General features: G+C 43.4%; 1 protein-coding gene and 1 pseudogene across 1 annotated transcript in view; both read right to left on the reverse strand.

Moving 5' to 3' along the window:
- The window catches only part of NSMCE2 (NSE2 (MMS21) homolog, SMC5-SMC6 complex SUMO ligase), a 295,700-nt gene that overhangs the window by 104,913 nt on the left and 169,861 nt on the right, over positions 1-20,926 (reverse strand). The gene's annotated exons all lie outside the window — the stretch shown is intronic.
- LOC132542532 (U1 spliceosomal RNA) lies at positions 5,664-5,808 on the reverse strand (annotated as a pseudogene).

A 20,926-nucleotide genomic window follows, 5' to 3' on the forward strand; every position in this document is an offset into this window, starting at 1 on the left:
AGGTTAGGCAGGGATTTTCCTAGAGCTCAAATCTTTCTTTTATATGGGGGCTTAAGTCCAGAGAGGGAGAGTAAACTTTCCCTGGCTCAAATGTCACCAAATGAAGATCAGTTAGGATCGAGTGAGGTTAAGAAGTTATCAGAGTACCTGGCAAAATTAGATATTCTTACACTCTTAGAAAAATGCTCAGGCCAGTGTTAGATATGTAGGATGTGCCATAAAAGTCGCTCAAGATATATTTTATTTAAATGACTCAGAATCGTTCAGTGAATTTTTCAAGGCACCAAAGATATTGTCAAAACAGGAGCTGCAATGCATCCATCTGAACTGCTCCTGGCTCTGGATTTCTAATAGTTTTTTTCCATTTCACAAATAAGGAAGTCAAGGCTTAGTTTTAACATTATTTTCTCTGATTTACTGTAGCAGATACTAATGTCTAAAGAAATCTACCCACAATCTGTAGAACACTTAGCTTACTCGATGGCTAAGAAATACAAAGACCAAGATTTAACTTCCTACCTAGATAACTCCAAAGCCCCTTTGCCCACATGGTGGACACCAAGGGCCGTCTCCTAGGTGCCCCTCAGCAATGACACAGTTGGACGTGTTGGTGCTGGGAGAAGTCCTTGGCTCTCAGGCTTCTGGGACATTGTTTTAGCTAGTGAGTTGTTCTGCCCATCCTGGGTGCTGAGCATAAACAGCTGTCCCAGAAGCACTGAGGCTGGCTTCATTTCCCTCCACTCAGGGCAGCTCTAAAGTCATGCCTCTTTCAGTGCCTGCAGGGCCAAGTAAAGCCCTGTGGAGAATGCATCATCGCAGCAGACGTCTTCTGCCCAGTTCTTCTTCCTTCCCTTTGCTTCCCCAGATGTTGATCCTGACAGCAAGCACACCGCAGCAAACGTGTGTGTGCTAATCTCTACCTCAGGAGAAAAAAAAACTATCAAACAACAATAACAAAAACTCCAAACTAGCTTTACCATGCCCTGAATTCACTGCTTTCCTTCTAAAAGGGGAGCTGGATTAGATGAGAACAATGTGGGATTCAACTCAGCTGCTTTCTGGCAGAGCTGTGGAAAGGTTGGACTCAGAAGACCTGATTTCTGTTCTTATCTCGGCCACTTACTAGTAACATAAAGTCAACCTGTCTGGAAACTGGGGTAACTATTAAACATTCTGAGCCTTCAGTTTATCAAGCACAGAGCCCGTATCAAGATCAGCTGCTATTACTTGATGGCCGTTACTGCTGCATGTGGACACTGCAGTGGCGGGGAGAAGGCCTGAGAACTACAATGCAGCTGCTGTGTGAGCTTTCTGGGGAGACCCAGCCACAGCCCTTGTGAGCCCTGTGTCCCGAAGGAGGCCTCACCACAGCTGTACCTCAGCCTCCCTGCTGCTCAGGACTCAGCACCTCTTAACAGCTACTGAGGACCATGCTTCAGTGACACCACCAGTGCTCTCGTACCAAGGAGTCTTCAGGTGTCGTCTTCCAAGCAGATGTCGCTGTGTGTGACCTCTGGCAATAATAAACGGCAAATCATATCACCACCTCCAGAGTCCCTCTTTCCACCTCTAGTATGCTCATTTACTCCTCTTTTCTTCCTTCTGGGATTTTTCTTATCCTGATTCAGTTGTAGAAATATCTTTCCTTTTCTTTTGGGGACACTCATGTCATTATAAAAAAACAGGTCATCCTCCTTGTTTTCTTGGTTTATACAAAACTATTCTTCCTGGAGACTCTGTTTTCTTCTGTGTGAAGGTCACTCAGACTCCCCCACCTATAAGGCCAGTGAGTAGAGGAAAAAGGGATTGGTAGGGGTGGGGTCCTTTATTTCTCTGCATAAAAATACAAACCAGGGGATGGTTACTAGGGTGTGATATATTCTGCAAGAATCACACTTCTTATTCATTGCTCTTTAACCTCATTCCCAGTGCATAATTTCCCCACGCCAAAAAAGGCACTTTCATGTGCCCCCACCTTCTCATGCTCACTGTCCCCCAGACTGCACTAGCTGTGTCTACTTCCTTTCTCCCCAGTTATCTGCTGAGAGACGGCCTTACTCAGCCTGGCCAGAGTTACCAGCAACTCCTCATCTTACTGAACTGTCTGTTTACATTTGCCGTGCAAGATAACGTCTTCCTGGAAACTGCTCATTTGCTCTCCGAGACCAATCCTGAGCTCTCTGGGAGGTTTCCGGGGCATTTCTTCCATCTCTTATGGACTCATTTTCCTTGTGTTAATTATAAGTGCCAGCCTTTCAGGCCTAGTCCTCTCCTCTTTGTCACTGCCCACTCTTCCCTGGGTAAGCCCACCCTGCTGGTTTCAGCTCTGCCCCTGTGACAAGGACTGCCAGGTCTCACGGTTTAAGCATCCTCTCATGTCTGGTTTGTGCACTCAAGATACTTGAGTCTGTCTGTCCCCTTCTAGCAGCAGTGGGATGTAGCCAGTCACATAACTGAGAAATCTGAGTTTACCTTTGCTCTGTGCTTCTTTATCCCCATAGTCAGTTATTACATATTCTCCTTTTTATCTTCTTTTTTTTTTAAAATAATTTTTATTTATAAAAAGGAAACACTAACAAAAACCATAGGATAAGAGGGGCGCAACTCCACACAATTCCTACCACCAGAACTCCTTATCCCCTCCCCTCTCTTGATATCTTATAATACTTTAACACTCTTAAATGTTTTCTGATTCTATTTTCTCCTTACCCTACTACTGTAGTGTTGATTCAGGCTCTCATTGTCCTTACCACAAGTTCTGAGATGGACATCTAACAGGTCTTTCCAGTATCAATACTCTGAAATGGGCTTTCCCCCAATCAAAAGAAGACTCAAAAACACATCTGATGAGTGGCCCAGTGCCACTTCCAACAAAAGCACCAACCTGTCTGTGTACAACGGGTCCTCACTGGTATTAAGGCCGCCCTCATTCTAGTGTTACCTGCCCCTCTCCTCAGCCTTCCTTTCCGCTCTAAATACCCAGGTGCTCACGATTCCTCATGGGACCAAGTTGCTTCCTTCCTCTACTTCTGAGCACAGCATGGTGCCCTCTGGCTAGCTCTTCCTCACTCAGTGCTGTGAGCACTCTGTCACATGGTTGAGGAAGTGTGTCTGATGCTGAAGATGAGATGTCCCTTCTCACAGCCCTGTGGGAACTAGGGCAGACTGTTGCCACCACACTGGGAGTCAGCTCAGAACTGCTTGTGTGTCTACATCTTCCTCTCGCAACAAAATGAGGTAACTTAACACAGTAGTCATTTACTTTGTTCACAAATATCCCTTTTGGATAGGGCTCATCTCCACTTCTGCTGAGCAGGGTCTACCAAGGCAGCTCTGCTTCCTACAGCTCACACAGAGGGTGACATGTGGGTGCCAGCAGCTAGCACCTCTCTGCTTGCCTCTTTCCACAGACTTACAGACTTCTTCACCACATGCAGCTGGATTCTAAGACTCAGTGTCCAAGAGAGAAATGGAAGTTGCTGGTTTCCTAAGGCCAGGGTTCTGAAGAGAAACTAAACAGACTTTTGTCACAGACTATTTCCAGCCTCAGAGTTCAGATTAAAGGGAAGAGGAGTGGTCCGGGAGGTGGCACAGTGGTAAAGCTTTGGACTCTCAAGCATGAGGTCCCGAGTTTGATCCCCGGCAGCACATGTGCCAGAGTGATGTCTGGTTCTCTCTCCCTATCTTTCTCCTAAATAAGTAAAACCTTTAAAAATATATTTTAATAAAGGGAAGCGGAAATAGCCATATTTTTTGAAAGGAGAAGTGTCAAAAACTCTATGAAATGGCAAATATCTGCTAAGTAACTGTCCATCCAGACTGAACGGCCTTCTCACCAGAACTTCATGATCTCAAATGTTCCCTAATTCAAGAAGAATGAGTTCAGACTATCAGCCAGCAAGACTAAGGCTCAAAGGATATTAGGGCTCAATGTCTGTGAGCATTTTATACATGGGACTGACTATGAACTGAGCACATCACAGTCCTCATTGTACCAAAGCCAAACTACTCAAACTGCACGGAGATGTACAGCTAAAACAAAAACAAAGAATCTAGATGGATCAGTAGTTACACAAGATCTGCTATGTATGAGAAGTAGATGCCATCTACTTGTTCAGCTATTCTTTAGCAAGCCAGAGATAATTAAATCTGGACTCTGAATAAGGACTTATCATTTCTTGAACTCTTTTAAAGGGGGACACTATTTACTTGTGCAATTTGGGATCCATGAGAGCAACTGCTATAACTGAATTATCAGGTGGCACTTGGCATGCCTTGGTAAAATGGTTTGTGGCATGAGGACGACTCCACATGCACTTAGCCATTAAACAGAAAATCAAAGAGTGCATCAGCTCTTTAACACGAATAAGAGATAGCTGAATTTGCCGTATAAATGCAATTGTTAAAGGCAGAGGCAATGAAATAATTTGACATGAGTAAGGATTAAATTACAAGCCTAATTCTAAAAGGTAAATTTTCTCTATAAAAATTAGTTTTCTGAACTGAGATACCTAATTTATAACTTGGAAAACACAATTTATATATTTAACTTCTTCTAGAATTTCAGAGGTATGTCTAAAATTCTAGACTACTTCCTGGTAGTCAAAAAAAAAAAAAATCAGTTGTCAACTAATTGAATACACAAAGACATTTAACCAAGAGAGTAAAATTAACTTTTCTGAATGGAATGAAATTGTTTTTCTTTTCTTTTTTTTCAGAACTCACATGTGGTGGAATATCTAGGAAATGAAATTATAAATCCATCTTCCTATACGACTTCCTTTAAAGTAACCTGGAAGAAGGGCACGACACTAGTTTAGTAATTCCATAATAAAGACCGACGTTACACAGGATGCTGCTTTGACAAGACAAACCAAGAGAAATATTTACAACACCATCTGCACTTGGTATGCAGTGTTTATGCAACTAATTTCTTACTCTTCCCTGTGTGACATCTGAGAAACTACAAAACCCCCTGGAACAGATCAGAGATAAAGCGGGGGAAGAAAAAGAAAAAAAAAAAAAACCTGTGCCATCTGAGATATTGCAGGAATTCCCTAAACACATCTCCACAGAGACTGCAACTTCTCTGATCAAAGCTCTAAGACAATCTGCCCTGAGGATGTGTCTGTCAATCAGTGTTGTGCCCTGTGTTGACTATAAGCAAAGTTCTGGGTTTGGCCCAAACAGGTTCCAGATCTGTATATATCTGCTGATTCAAAGTCTCCAGTGCTGTTTAGCATTCAATAAACCAGGTAGCATGGAGCTCACATAAAAGCTAAGAAAAATCCTAATAGTTGGCGCACCTTACTTAACATGTCACCTAGAAGTGGTTGTAGTTATGAGGGTGGGGTTGTGGAAGTGAGGTGGAAAGGAAGGAATGTCATTTCCTTGGGATCTGAAATGGCACTACTAAGAAAAACAGTGATAGCTATGGTTCACTGAAACCTGAGCATTTGTCAGGTAAAGAGCTTACGTATTTTATATAGCTTACTCTATATAATTATCACAATAGTCTTAGTAGGAACTATGTGTTAATCTATGCTTTACAGGCAAGAAAAGGCAGATTTTAGGAGGTAAAGTTTCAGTGCTCTCTCTCAACATCTCTATCTAAATAATGATAAAGGTGTATTTTCTTTTTTTTTAATTTTATTATTTTTTTTCAGGGGAGAGTGCAAACACAGTCCTCCACTAGTTTCCCACATTTGGGGTAATGGCAGGGGTCAGCACACCCAGAGTGCAATGGATCAGCCTCGCCCTGGGAAAACCACCTTTGTGATCACGGTATCCCCCCTGCCAGGTAAGTATAAAGGTGTATGTTCTTAAATGAAAAGTGGGGGATAGGTAGGTGGTGGGGGCACAGAATTTTGATGGTGGGCGTGGTGTGGAACTAAACACTGTAATCTTATAATCTTGTAGCCCACTAATGATCACACACACAAAGGGGGGGAGGGGCTAATAATGCTAAGGCAAAAGTAAAGATTCAGGCAGCTGACTTATGGAAGTAAGCATCAGTTTGTCTCACACATAACTGACCTCAGGCAGGAGATGCTAGTGGTGGCATATGGGACTCACATGTAAAAGCCCCAGGTTTGGACCCCAACACCACCAACAGCCATGACCAACCCTCAGATCAATGGCTACTATTACTGCTATTTTTTTTATAAATATTTATTTATTTATTCTCTTTTGTTGTCCTTGTTGTTTTTTCTTGTTGTATTTATTATTGTTGTTGTCGTTGTTGGATAGGACAGAAAGAAATGGAGAGAGGAGAGGAAGACAGAGAGGGGGAGAGAAAGACAGACACCTGCAGACCTGCTTCACTGCCTGTGAGGCGACTCCTCTGCTGTTGGGGAGCTGGGAGCTCGAACCGGGATCTTTATGCTGGTACTTGAGCTTTGCACCACCTGGGCTTAGCCCGCTGCGCTACCCGACTCCCTATTATTGCTATTTTTAATGAGACATTCTTTGCACAGGAAATCAGGTGCCATATCTACTTGATAGGGCACCAATTCTACTTGGAAAATATTATTTTTAAAAATTTTATTAGTGACTTAATATTAATTTCCAATATTATGAGATAACAGGGGTGTAACTCCACACCATTCCTACCACCAGAGTTCTGCATCCCACTCCCTCCATCAGAAGCTACAGCAGTTCTCCCAAGGTTGCAGATAGGTGTTGACTATTATCTCTATAACTATCTGTTTAGACTGATATATATTTGCCCCCCTTTTTATTTTGGTCCTGCCTTCTCTTCCTTTGTAAACCACAACTACACCTGTTACTACTCCTGAATGTCCTCTTTTTTTCTTCCCTCTCTGGGTCCTGATGGAGTTGGGGTTCAGAGCCCTCTGGTCATCTTCCCCTGACATTTCTCCCCCATAGGGAGTATGGACCCAAAACTTTTGGGGGGGGGTGCAGAATCTGGAGTTCTGGCTTTTGTAATTGCTTCTCTACTGGACATTGGTGTTGGCAGGTCGATCCCCGCCCCCCCCCCCCCCCAGCCTGTTTCTGTCTTTCCTTAATGGGGCAGGACTCTGAGCAGGTGGGGTTCCAGGACACATTGGTGAGGTCGTCTTCCAGGGAAGTCAGGATGAAATCATGGTAGCATCTGCAACTTGGTGTTTCACTAAGCATAACATTCTCCAGTTCATCCATTTTATCCCAAAGGACACAGTATCATATTTTTTATTGCTAAGTAGTAGTCCATCGAGTATATGTCCCATGCTTTTTTATCTAGTCATCTGTTGAAGGGCATTTTGGTTACTTCCATATTTTGGCTATTGTGAATAATGCAGCTGTGAACATATGTTCCTTCAAATTAGTTTTACTCTCTCTTTTGGATATACACCTAGCAGTAGAATTGCTGGGTAATAAGACATGTCTGTTTGTATTTGATTAAGGATTCTCCACGCTGTCCTCCATGGTGGCTCCACCAGTTTGCAATCCCACCAGCAGAGCAACAGAGTTCCTCTGTCCACGTCCTCTCCATTCTCACAGGTATGAGGTGGTATCTCAATGTGGTTTTAATCTGTATTTCTCTGGTGATGAGTGAATTAGAGCATTTCCGCACATGTCTTTGGGCCACATGCCTCTCTTTTTTAAAGAACTGTCAAGACATCTTTTCCTTTTTTTTTTTTAACCAGAGCCTTAGCTGATGGTGATGCAGGGGACTGAACCTGGGACTTCAGAGCCTCACGTATGAGAGTCTCTTTGCATAACCAATATGCTATTGATTTTTTTTTTAAAGATTACTTTATTGGGGAAATGTTGCTTTTTTCCCTTGTTACCAAAGCTCTAACCAGCTATGTTGTTTTGGGGGATTGAATCTGGGACTTCAGAGCCTCAGGCATGAGAGCCTCTTTGCTGAACCATTATGTTGTCTACTTTCAAGAACTGTCTATTCATACCTTCTGCCCATTTTCTTTTTTAATTGGGTTGCTCTTTTTGTTGAGCTGTATGAGCTCTGTGTAGATGTTTGATATCAGCTACCTGTTGGATAGTATGCCAGCTCCCCCTGGCTTCTGCTTAACCATATGCCTATATAGGGATAGATTTAATCCCATTCAAAGCTTTGGTCTATTTACATAAATCACTTTTACATTTACATAAAGCACTCCCTCCAGGGCATTGGTGGTTCAGTGATAGGATTCTCGCCTGCTCTGCCCCCTCCTTGTCACACTCAGATTTTTGCCAGTCACTTTTCTCTCCACCCTCTCTATGTCACATCCTGTTTCCACCCTACTTGGCAAGTATATATAAAGACAGCATTGTGAGTTTTAGAGTAATTGAGTTTAGCTTGGCTCATCTTAGATTGTGCTGCATCCTGCATGAATAAAGAGATACTGCCTACAGCTCAACCATGAGTCCCTGGTCGTCTGTTACCTGCCTGTGAAGCCAGCCCGGCGAAAACAACATAACCCGTTGAAAACAACAGCTACCAATCTGAAGTATATGTTCATCCCTTTGCTGGGTCTCTTGTTTATCCTTATGGAGTTTTCTTTTGATGGACAGAAGCTTTTTAATTTGATAGAGTCCTATTAGTTCAGTCTTGTCTTTGTTTCCCTTGCCCATGGGCTAGAGTCTCCAACTATATCTTTAGTGCTATTGTCATGAAATGTTTCAGGTCTGATAACCAGATCTTTGATATATTTTGAGCTAATTTTGGTGTATGGTGATAATTGGTGGTCTAGTTTCATATTTCCACATGCAGCTGTCCAGTTTTCCCAGCACCATTTGTTAGAGAGACCTTCTTTTACCCATTGGACAGTTCTGTCCCCTTTGCTTTACATAAGGTGCTTATATGTATGTGGTCCAAGTTCTGGCCTCTCCATCCTATTCCACTGGTCTGTATGTCCATCTTGTTCCAGTATCACACTATTTAAGTACTATTACTTTATAGTATAACCTGAAATTGGGCATCATGATATTCTTAGAAAAATATTATTCTTTACACTGTTTTTTTTTTCCTCCAGGGTTATTTCTGGGGCTCGGTGCTTGCATTATGAATCCATTGCTTCTAGAGGCCATTTTTGTTGCCCTTGTTGTTTATAGTTGTTACTATTATTGTTGTTGTTATTGGATAAGACAGAGAAATCGAGAGAGGAGAAGACAGAGAGGGAGAGAGAAAGACAAGACACCTGTAGACCTGCTTCATTGCCCATGAAGTGACCCCCCACCCCCTACAGGTGGGGAGCCAGGGGCTCGAACCAGGATCCTCACCCCATCCTTATGCTTCACTCCATGTGTACTTAACCTGATGCACTACCGCCCGACCCTCTATACTGCCTTTTTCTTTTTGCCTCCAGGGTTATCACTGGGGCTCTGTGCCTGCACCACGAATCCATTGCTCCTGGACGCTATTTTCTCCCTTTTGTTGCCCCTGTTGTTTATCACTGTTATTATTGTTATTACTGTTATTGATGTTGTTGTTGTTGGATAGGACAGAGAGAAATGGAGAGAAGAGGGGAAGACACAGAGGGGGAGAGAAAGATAGACACCTGCAGACCTGCTTCACCCTATGTGAATCAACCTCCCTGTAGGTGGGGAGCGGGAGCTCGAACCAGGATCCTTTCACTTGGCACCATGACACAATAGGCAACTTAGGAACTGACAGAATAGGAAACTTAGGGAAAGACAACTATAATAAAAAAACATTTCACCAAAGTCTCCTTTACTTCATAACATAGATGGGTATCTGACACAATAGGAAACTTAGGGAAAGACAACTATAATAATAATAATAATAAAAAGAAACTGGAGTTATAAGCCATCCCTCTAAAGACCTTCTGGTAAACAGTGGATGCAGATGAAAACAGAATTTCTTACAGGCTGACAAATTTCCAGCTGTGAGTTGGGATGCTATCATCCAAACTCACTCTTAAAACCAATTAAGTAAAATTTCTCTTTAATTGGGCTCATATTCAGGAACTTCTCTTTTCCTCTCCGTCTCCCTCCCCCTCTCTGTCTGTGAGTGTGTTGCTGTTGGTAATTCAGAAAATAGAGAGACCTGCTCGGTACAGAATGATGGCTAGTAAAGAAGCTGGCCTCAATCAGGGTTGCAGCCTGGTTCCTATCCTATGCAACACTGTTATGACCTTTCCAAGCCTTTTGAAAATTATCGTTATTTATTATTGGATAGAGACTGTCAGAAATAAAGAGGGAAGGGGGAGGTAGGTAGGAAGAGAGACAGAGATCCCTGCAGCTCTGCTTCACCACTTGAAAAGCTTTCCCCTGCAGGTGGGGACTGGGAGCTCAAACCCAGGTTCTTGCACACTGTAATGTGTGCCCTCAACCAGATGCACTACCACCTAGCCCTAAGCCTTTTTATTCTATTTGTAAAATATGTAAATTATTATCTGTACTTCAGGTAATAATATTACCTACATCTGATGACTGTTCTGAGCACTTCGTAAGACAGCAACTGAAGTGAGTAGGCACTCTGCTGACTGAAATATCTAGCAGAAAAAGCATGTGAACCTTCTCCATGAGTCTCAGCACAACTGCACCACTTAATGACAGCAGTTTCTCTACTGCTGGAAATTAACATCTTTTCTACAAAAGTCTTCAAATATATTTTCCAAACATGTTATGCTCTGCCGAATGTCTGCCACTTTGAATAAATCACCTTCAGTCGTGGTCTTGTGAACATGTGGCATTATCTGGCAGCTCACAGATCTTTGCAAATACTTTCCTTTTGGCATGATCACAAAGGAATGACAGCATGAAACAATGTTAATTATGAGGATTTTTTTTCTCATAGTTTGATTTTAGATTTTTTTTTCAATTTTCTTTTTTACTTATTAGATAGAGACAGCCAGAAATTGAGAGGGAAGGGGGTGATAGAGAGACACCTGCAACACTGCTGCACCACTCATGACGCTTCTCCCCTGCAGGTGGGGACTGGGGGATTGAACCCAGGTCCTTGTGCACTATAACACAAGCACTTAACCAGGTGCGCCAACACCCGGCCCCTGGTTTTAGCTTTTATATTAAATCTTCTACATCTGGAGCAAATGAGTAGAATATTCTGTGCATCTCCCAGTGTTGCAGACAGGCTTTCTGTAGTTATTTCAAGAAAAGACAGCTCAGCTGACTGTAGACTCCTGAGTAACAACTCTCTATTGGGATGTCTAGGGTCATGCTCCATGGTCCCCCATGCAAACGTACTCTCTTTCTTTTGTAGGTTAATCTCCTCCTTTCTACCCTCTTACCCACCCTCACATATTTGAGTATTTACAGTTTATTCAATTTTGAAATCTAACAAGTTTGTAAGAATAGCTTTAAGAGTGAATGTTTATCATTAGATTTTACTGTTGTTATTATTTATTTGGCCACTAGGTTGTTGGTGCTCTGTGCCTGAAAAGTCTGCTGTTCCTGGCTGCTGAGCCCTTTGATAAGGCAACTTGCGACTGTCTTTAGCTGAAATGGTAGTGACTATGCAGAGTTCAATCTGCAAGCTTGGGTTAACATCTTTATTTTTTTTTTATTATTTATTTAAAAAGGCAGACATTAAAACCGTAGGATAGGAGGGTACAACTCCACACAATTCCCACCATGTCTCAAGGAGCCTATCCAGTATCTCCCTCAGCTGACCTGGTTGCCATGTCGTATTTGAAAAATGTTCTTTGTTTGAATCTCTATTTAAACCCAAGCACACCTTCCAATAAATGAGTGTGTTCGCATCAGAATCCTCTCTGAGTCTTTTTCTTTATCGTGTAGTCTCTTGAGCTAGGGATACAGCCTCGGGAAGCTTACCTTCCTGGCTGAGAATCACCCTGAGTGAGCTCCAGCATCTGGTGCCCAAACCGTGGGGCAGAGGATACCTGAACCTGAGCAAAAGAAATTAGCCCAAGAGGCAGTGCTTCCCCCGGTTGGAAAGCCAGCCAACTGGGAAGGGGACTGGGACCAGGACCAGGACTCCAGCAATGCAAGAGCAAAAAGAAAGGAAGCACATCGGATAGGTAAGCAGGGCAGCACTGGCTCTAGCTTACAACAGGAGGTGCATTCTGCCAGCACTCCTCACTATCTCCTCAGCTTCCTCCTCTTTCTCTATCATTTGGTCAGGTCCAATCCTCCATCCTCCTCTCCTCTCTTTTCCTGCACATTCTTCTGGGACAACCTCCTGGACTTCCTGGCTCTGTCATCATGACGGACTTCATCAGCGGCTCTCCAGCTGGCTGTACCCCCTGCTCCTAATCCTGTTTCCACGGCACACCCTCCCTTAGTAAGTCTCTCCCTAGATCTAGACACTGGTTCTCAGAGGCACTTGGAACCCAAGAAGGGACATTCATAGCTTATCAAAGTATTTCTTTTGCCCAGGGGTCTTGGGTCTGATGCATCTGCCTGTCCCATTGCTGGTGAGCAGTGCATCTAAGGAGACAGTTGCTCCAGAAACCTGGAGGCTGCCACCACCAGGTCTGAGAGCAGTGTCTTCCCAGCTCCCCACCTCTGTGTCTGATCACATGTCTGATACAGAGTACAGAATTATTGGCTGAAGAAATGAATTCAGTAAGCCACTCAATCCCATGATTTCTAAATAATATCATTTCAACTCTTCCTTTTCCTTTCAATAACATTGCAGTGTTTTAGTTAAAACAAACAGTACTACTACTGTCTCTCTGGCTTACTCTCAAAGTTTCCCAGGTAGGCTTTTCCCCAAACCACTCCCCATGCTATGAGAGGTGAACTTCTGTTACAGACCATTGCTCTGTTAAAATACACACCTGGAGTGTGCATGTCTGTGAAAGAAAGGAGACAGAATCAGAATGGCGCCTGGCTTGCGATGCAATGGGCTGGGCTTAGACATCATCTTTTCCCCTCTGTTCCCTCCCAGGTCACTCACAAGCCAGCTGACAGCCGTCTAAAGTCAAATTTAAAGTGTTCAAACCAACATACAAGCCTTGACCCTCTAGTCTTTGTATACAGCATGCTTTCTGTCTGGGAGAGAAAACTGTGTTATTCCTGCAAGGGGGCTTTCCTGGTGCTCTGGAGCGGAGTAAGACTCACCTTTCCCCTGCTCTCCAGAGCTCCTGCATGTCCCTGGCCTGACTCTGCATCTGCCTGCTGTCTGTTTCTCAGCTACATTGGTACATTTGAGTGGATGGGTCACTGACTTCTCACTATACCAGTTTTACCCTGTGGTTTCTGGCACACAGTAGAACTTTAATAAGTGTCTGGTGAATTAATCAATCTTCAAATACCGCCACGGCTCGCCAAGCAGGTGACCCGGAGAATTGTCCTGGGACAGAGATTCTGGATCCAACCAGAATGTGCGGTGGGGAGCAGGAGCATGTGAGCACCGCGAGAGGTCACCTACATATGCGTGCATATGCACTTCCAGGGCAATTCTCACATCTGCCACAGACTCACAAAGACCGAAGGAGATGCCACTGTAAGGAAGAAACATTCCAAAGCAGTAACAACAAGAAGCTGACACCTACACGCGACCTCCCCCACTTACAGGATGCACAAATGGGTCTCAAGCTCTAGGACTTCTTCTTGAAAATAATAACGATGAAGCCACGTGGCGCAAAGGGCAAGGACAGGTGTAAGGATCCCTGTTCGAGCCCCGGCTCCCCACCTGCAGAGGCGTCACTTCACAGGCAGTGAAGCAGGTCTGCAGGTGTCTCTCTTTTCCTCCCCCTCTCTGTCTTCCCCTCCTCTCTCCATTTCTCTCTGTCCTATCCAACAAGGACATCAATAACCATAAGATTAAACAAGGGCAACAAAAGGGAAAATAAATTTTAAAAAATTAAAAATATTAATAAAGCAAGGTTCAGGAAAGTTACAGGGCTCCCAAAAATCTGAAGAAAAACAATGATGTCTGGAAAAATAAAAAAACTAGACAAGCAGAATGGAGAGGGGAAAGGAACTTCTGTCTACTCTGCAATTTTTAAATGGGTACTCATCATCTCAGGGTTCAAAGGACATCAATGACAAGGATTTCCTTTGTCTCAAGATAGCTGTATGCTTGGTGCAAATTTCAGCTTGTCATAACACCGTTCAGCTTCAAGACAGTTCTGTTCCTGCAATCTGTCATTTCAGTTTTCCGAGAGTCCCCGATTAGACTCTGACTCCGACAACAGTAAAAGGAAGGCTAGTAGCAGCCTGAGCCCCAGATGGGAGGGAGAAGAACAGGCCAGTACTCGTAATTTCTCAGACTCCGTCTATTCCTTTTATGTCCATTCATAGCATAAACTATGTACTTCCTTATTTTCAGGACTTTTGACACTGTGTAATGTACTTTGGTGTATTTTAGTTTTTGGTCAAATAAGAAAATAAGTGATTTTTCACAAGCATAGTTTAGAAGCACTGTAGATGTCTCTTAACTAATGCTGACCATGTGTACCTTCTGCCATTAAACACTTAATGGAAAAAAAAATTTTTTTTTTTCTTGTAACTTTCCTGTTAGCTGTTGGTCATCATTTCTCCTTTGGCTAATTCTGCTTCTGTTTCTATCCATGTTGGTCATCACAACAGGTTCCCTGGCATTGCTTGATGCTGTGGTCTATTTACATAATCACTGTTTTGCCTGAGACCCGCCCTGCCTGCATGGCATTGATTTAATCCCCACTGGTTAGAACCTTTGTAACAGCTGCTATGGAAGCTTTCTACCTTCATGGCTCTTCTTTGCTCCACCCCCTTTCCTAGTCATTTCCTTTTACCACTTGTCACTTCCCCTTTGGAAGATATAAAAGGCATTTTTCTCTGATCAATAAACATTGGATTGCGTTCTCACTCGGCCATGAGTTCCTGGTCATCTCTCTCCCACCCGCGAAGCTAGCCTGGCAGTTAGCATATAATTTTATAGTCTGATGTGGTTTAGAAATGCTAATTTTATCATAAAAGCTGTTACTAGTAAAGAAAGGAAGGACAAGTACTTCAAATTGATAATAGCTTAGGTGGTGAGCATTCTGAGTAGAACGTACAGTGGACGTAGAAGAAGAAGTGGACCTACTGATTTAACATCCAAAATGCTTCTGGCTGTGAAATCAACCTTACTCAGGTAGGGATGAAAACCGGAGTTGTTTCCAGTGAGCATAACCTTTAATCTCCCCTTCACTCCACACCCACCCAAGAAAACAAGCCAGAGAACAGTGAGTTTGGTGAGGAGGACAGAAAATTCAGCGACTGGTCAAGTAGCATCTAGCTAGCAGGGATGGCCCGTGGCTTCCTGCACAAGAATTCTACCCATGCTATTTACCACCATGGTGTAAGGAGCAGCTCTGTAGTGGTGTGCTGAGGTGGCAGCCTCATGAATTTATGTGCTTGCTAATAATCCAACAGTGGTGTGCCGTGGTAGCAGCCTCATGAACTTATGTATGTGCTAATAATCCAACAGTGGTGTGCTGAGGTAGCAGCCTCATGAATTTATGTACGTGCTAATAATCCAACAGTGTCTCAGTTTGCTGCTTATTTTGTATAATGAGGAAAAGCTGTGAATGCTAATAGTTTCTAAGAAATACATTTGTTAAAAAAAAAGACTTTATAACTTTGTATTTACTTATCTGAAAATTTTGTGCAGTCCTAACCAACTAAGAAAAAAAATGTCATTTTAAATCAAAGTAATAAGTACTGCCCCAGGTAGATTCTCAATGAATTTAAGTCCAAGTTGAATGCTTAGACACTTTGCAAAGAAGACAGGTCAGAAAGGGAGGAGTAGAAGAGAGGGGGACTGCTATTTAGTAAAGTGCATCCTACCAGTGTGCTTGCTTGATGCAAAGAAGACGGGGCAGAAAGGGAGGAATAGGAGAGAAGGGGGACTGCTATTTAGTAAAGTGCATCCTACCAGTGTGCTTGCTTGATGCAATATTCTTACTTTCTGTCATCATTGGAGCTTTAAGATTTTATTTACTTATTAATGAGAAAGTAGGAAGAGAGAAAGAACCAGACATCTCTGGTGCATGTGCTGCTGGGGATTGAACTCAGGACCTCATGCTTGAGAGTCCAGTGCTTTGTCCACTTCATGGTTCATGGAGTGCTATAGGCCCTGCCTGATTGCTGGGATATAAAGAGAAAAAAGGTCAGAGGGGAAGATCAGATAGCACTGAGGCTTTCCTCAGTAAGGTCAGATAGCACTGAGGCTTTCCTCAGTAAGGTCAGAGAGCACTAAGGCTTTCCTCAGTAAGGTCAGATAGCACTGAGGCTTTCCTCAGTAAGGTGGGGCGGGGCTTAGAGCTGTGCTGGGTACATGACAAGGCAGGCACCACACCAGGTGAGCTATCTTGACTGTCCTGCAATATTTCATTTTTAAAGATTCACTTCCAAGAGTTGTGACTGTTCTCAGGGCTGGGAATGGCTAGTCTGGTAGAGTGCACACTGAGCTATGTGCAAGGATCCAGGCTCAAGCTACGGACTAGCAAAGGAGAGCATCTTGCAAAGGTGAAGTTTCACAAGCAAGTGAGCAGTGCTGTGTCTCTATCAAAAGAGGAAGTAGTGAAAGTGCTGTGGTACCTTTCCTTCCCTGTCTCTATCAGAAAGAGGAAGTAGTGAAAGTGCTGTGGTATCTTTCCTTCCCTGTCTCTATCAGAAAGAGGAAGTAGTGAAAGTGCTGTGGTACCTTTCCTTCCCTGTCTCTATCAGAAAGAGGAAGTAGTGAAAGTGCTGTGGTATCTTTCCTTCCCTGTCTCTATCAGAAAGAGGAAGCAGTGAAAGTGCTGTGGTATCTTTCCTTCCATCTCTATCAGAAAGAGGAAGCAGTGAAAGTGCTGTGGTATCTTTCCTTCCCTGTCTCTATCAGAAAGAGGAAGCAGTGAAAGTGCTGTGGTATCTTTCCTTCCGTCTCTATCAGAAAGAGGAAGTAGTGAAAGTGCTGTGGTATCTTTCCTTCCCTGTCTCTATCAGAAAGAGGAAGTAGTGAAAGTGCTGTGGTATCTTTCCTTCCCTGTCTCTATCAGAAAGAGGAAGCAGTGAAAGTGCTGTGGTATCTTTCCTTCCGTCTCTATCAGAAAGAGGAAGTAGTGAAAGTGCTGTGGTACCTTTCCTTCCCTGTCTCTATCAGAAAGAGGAAGTAGTGAAAGTGCTGTGGTATCTTCCCTTCCCTGTCTCTATCAGAAAGAGGAAGTAGCGAAAGTGCTGTGGTATCTTTCCTTCTCTGTGTCTATCAGAAAGAGGAAGTGGTGAAAGTGCTGTGGTATCTTTCCTTCCCTGTCTCTATCAGAAAGAGGAAGTAGTGAAAGTGCTGTGGTACCTTCCCTTCCCTGTCTCTATCAGAAAGAGGAAGTAGCGAAAGTGCTGTGGTATCTTCCCTTCCCTGTCTCTATCAGAAAGAGGAAGTAGCGAAAGTGCTGTGGTATCTTTCCTTCTCTGTGTCTATCAGAAAGAGGAAGTGGCGAAAGTGCTGTGGTATCTTTCCTTCCCTGTCTCTATCAGAAAGAGGAAGTAGTGAAAGTGCTGTGGTATCTTTCCTTCCCTGTCTCTATCAGAAAGAGGAAGTAGTGAAAGTGCTGTGGTACCTTTCCTTCCCTGTCTCTATCAGAAAGAGGAAGTAGTGAAAGTGCTGTGGTACCTTCCCTTCCCTGTCTCTATCAGAAAGAGGAAGTAGTGAAAGTGCTGTGGTATCTTCCCTTCCCTGTCTCTATCAGAAAGAGGAAGTAGCGAAAGTGCTGTGGTATCTTTCCTTCTCTGTCTCTATCAGAAAGAGGAAGTGGTGAAAGTGCTGTGGTATCTTCCCTTCCCTGTCTCTATCAGAAAGAGGAAGTAGCGAAAGTGCTGTGGTATCTTTCCTTCTCTGTGTCTATCAGAAAGAGGAAGTGGTGAAAGTGCTGTGGTATCTTTCCTTCCCTGTCTCTATCAGAAAGAGGAAGTGGTGAAAGTGCTGTGGTATCTTTCCTTCTCTGTGTCTATCAGAAAGAGGAAGTAGCGAAAGTGCTGTGGTATCTTTCCTTCCCTGTCTCTATCAGAAAGAGGAAGTAGTGAAAGTGCTGTGGTATCTTTCCTTCCCTGTCTCTATCAGAAAGAGGAAGTAGTGAAAGTGCCGTGGTATCTTTCCTTCCCTGTCTCTATCAGAAAGAGGAAGTAGTGAAAGTGCTGTGGTATCTTTCCTTCCATCTCTATCAGAAAGAGGAAGTAGTGAAAGTGCTGTGGTATCTTTCCTTCCCTGTCTCTATCAGAAAGAGGAAGCAGTGAAAGTGCTGTGGTATCTTTCCTTCCCTGTCTCTATCAGAAAGAGGAAGTAGTGAAAGTGCTGTGGTATCTTTCCTTCTCTGTCTCTATCAGAAAGAGGAAGTAGTGAAAGTGCTGTGGTATCTTTCCTTCTCTGTCTCAATCAGAAAGAGGAAGTGATGAAAGTGCTGTGTTATCTTTTCTTCCCTGTCTCTATCAGAAAGAGGAAGTAGTGAAAGTGCTGTGGTATCTTTCCTTCCCTGTCTCTATCAGAAAGAGGAAGTAGTGAAAGTGCTGTGGTATCTTTCCTTCTCTGTCTCAATCAGAAAGAGGAAGTGATGAAAGTGCTGTGGTATCTTTCCTTCTCTGTGTCTATCAGAAAGAGGAAGTGGCGAAAGTGCTGTGGTATCTTTCCTTCCCTGTCTCTATCAGAAAGAGGAAGTAGTGAAAGTGCTGTGGTATCTTTCCTTCCATCTCTATCAGAAAGAGGAAGTAGTGAAAGTGCTGTGGTATCTTCCCTTCCCTGTCTCTATCAGAAAGAGGAAGTAGCGAAAGTGCTGTGGTATCTTTCCTTCTCTGTCTCTATCAGAAAGAGGAAGTGGTGAAAGTGCTGTGGTATCTTCCCTTCCCTGTCTCTATCAGAAAGAGGAAGTAGCGAAAGTGCTGTGGTATCTTTCCTTCTCTGTGTCTATCAGAAAGAGGAAGTGGTGAAAGTGCTGTGGTATCTTTCCTTCCCTGTCTCTATCAGAAAGAGGAAGTAGCGAAAGTGCTGTGGTATCTTTCCTTCTCTGTCTCTATCAGAAAGAGGAAGTAGTGAAAGTGCTGTGGTATCTTTCCTTCTCTGTCTCTATCAGAAAGAGGAAGTAGTGAAAGTGCCGTGGTATCTTTCCTTCGCTGTCTCTATCAGAAAGAGGAAGTAGTGAAAGTGCTGTGGTATCTTTCCTTCCCTGTCTCTATCAGAAAGAGGAAGTGGTGAAAGTGCTGTGGTATCTTTCCTTCTCTGTGTCTATCAGAAAGAGGAAGTAGCGAAAGTGCTGTGGTATCTTTCCTTCCCTGTCTCTATCAGAAAGAGGAAGTAGTGAAAGTGCTGTGGTATCTTTCCTTCTCTGTCTCTATCAGAAAGAGGAAGTAGTGAAAGTGCCGTGGTATCTTTCCTTCGCTGTCTCTATCAGAAAGAGGAAGTAGTGAAAGTGCTGTGGTATCTTTCCTTCCATCTCTATCAGAAAGAGGAAGTAGTGAAAGTGCCGTGGTATCTTTCCTTCCCTGTCTCTATCAGAAAGAGGAAGTAGTGAAAGTGCTGTGGTATCTTTCCTTCCCTGTCTCTATCAGAAAGAGGAAGTAGTGAAAGTGCTGTGGTATCTTTCCTTCCCTGTCTCTATCAGAAAGAGGAAGTAGTGAAAGTGCTGTGGTAGCTTTCCTTCCCTGTCTCTATCAGAAAGAGGAAGCAGTGAAAGTGCTGTGGTATCTTTCCTTCCCTGTCTCTATCAGAAAGAGGAAGCAGTGAAAGTGCTGTGGTATCTTTCCTTCCCTGTCTCTATCAGAAAGAGGAAGTAGTGAAAGTGCTGTGGTATCTTTCCTTCTCTGTCTCTATCAGAAAGAGGAAGTAGTGAAAGTGCTGTGGTATCTTTCCTTCTCTGTCTCAATCAGAAAGAGGAAGTGATGAAAGTGCTGTGTTATCTTTTCTTCCCTGTCTCTATCAGAAAGAGGAAGTAGTGAAAGTGCTGTGGTATCTTTCCTTCCCTGTCTCTATCAGAAAGAGGAAGTAGTGAAAGTGCTGTGGTATCTTTCCTTCTCTGTCTCAATCAGAAAGAGGAAGTGATGAAAGTGCTGTGGTATCTTTCCTTCTCTGTCTCTATCAGAAAGAGGAAGTAGTGAAAGTGCTGTGGTATCTTTCCTTCTCTGTCTCAATCAGAAAGAGGAAGTAGTGAAAGTGCTGTGGTATCTTTCCTTCTCTGTCTATCAGAAAGAGAAAGTAGTGAAGATTTCACAAGGGTTGAAGCCCCATGAAACCCTGGGGAGGGTGGGGATTACTCTATTATCTATGCTGTCTTGTTAAAATTAGAGTTAAGGGAGTCGGGCTGTAGCGCAGCGGGTTAAGTGCAGGTGGCGCAAAGCACAAGGATCGGCATAAGGATCCCAGTTCGAACCCCAGCTCCCCACCTGCAGGGGAGTCACTTCACAGGCGGTGAAGCAGGTCTGCAGGTGTCTGTCTTTCTCTCCTCCTCTCTGTCTTCCCCTCCTCTCTCCATTTCTCTCTGTCCTATCCAACAACGACAACAACAATAAAACAATAAGGGCAACAAAAGGGAATAAATAAATAAAATTAAAAAAATTTTTAATAAAATAAAATAAGAGTTAAATATCTTTTAAAAAATTATTATCTTTATTTATTTATTTATTGGATAGAGATAGCCAGATATCAAAAGGGAAGGGGAAAACAGAGAGGGAGAGAGACAGAGAGACACCTGCAACACTGCTTTACCACTTGCAAAGCGTAACCCTGTAGGTGGGGACTGAGGCTCGAATCCAGGTCCTTAGACATTGTAACATGTGCGCTCAACCAGGTGCACCACTACCCAGACCCTAGAGTTAAATTCCTTATAATCACAGGACACTGAATACATCACTGAGAACATACGCTTCCGTTTTTTTCTCACAGTACTGTGTGGAGTTTGAAACCCTCTGAAATGCTACTTGGGGCTGTATTGAGGAAAGAGAGAGGTGGGGGGAGGGGAGAGAGAGAGAGAGAGTGAGAGAGAGAGAGAGGTGGGAATGGGAATGGGGATGGGAATGGGAATGGGAATGGGAAAGGGAAAGG

Source organism: Erinaceus europaeus, chromosome 1, assembly GCF_950295315.1.
Source record: "Erinaceus europaeus chromosome 1, mEriEur2.1, whole genome shotgun sequence".
NCBI classification, from domain to species: Eukaryota; Metazoa; Chordata; class Mammalia; order Eulipotyphla; family Erinaceidae; genus Erinaceus; species Erinaceus europaeus.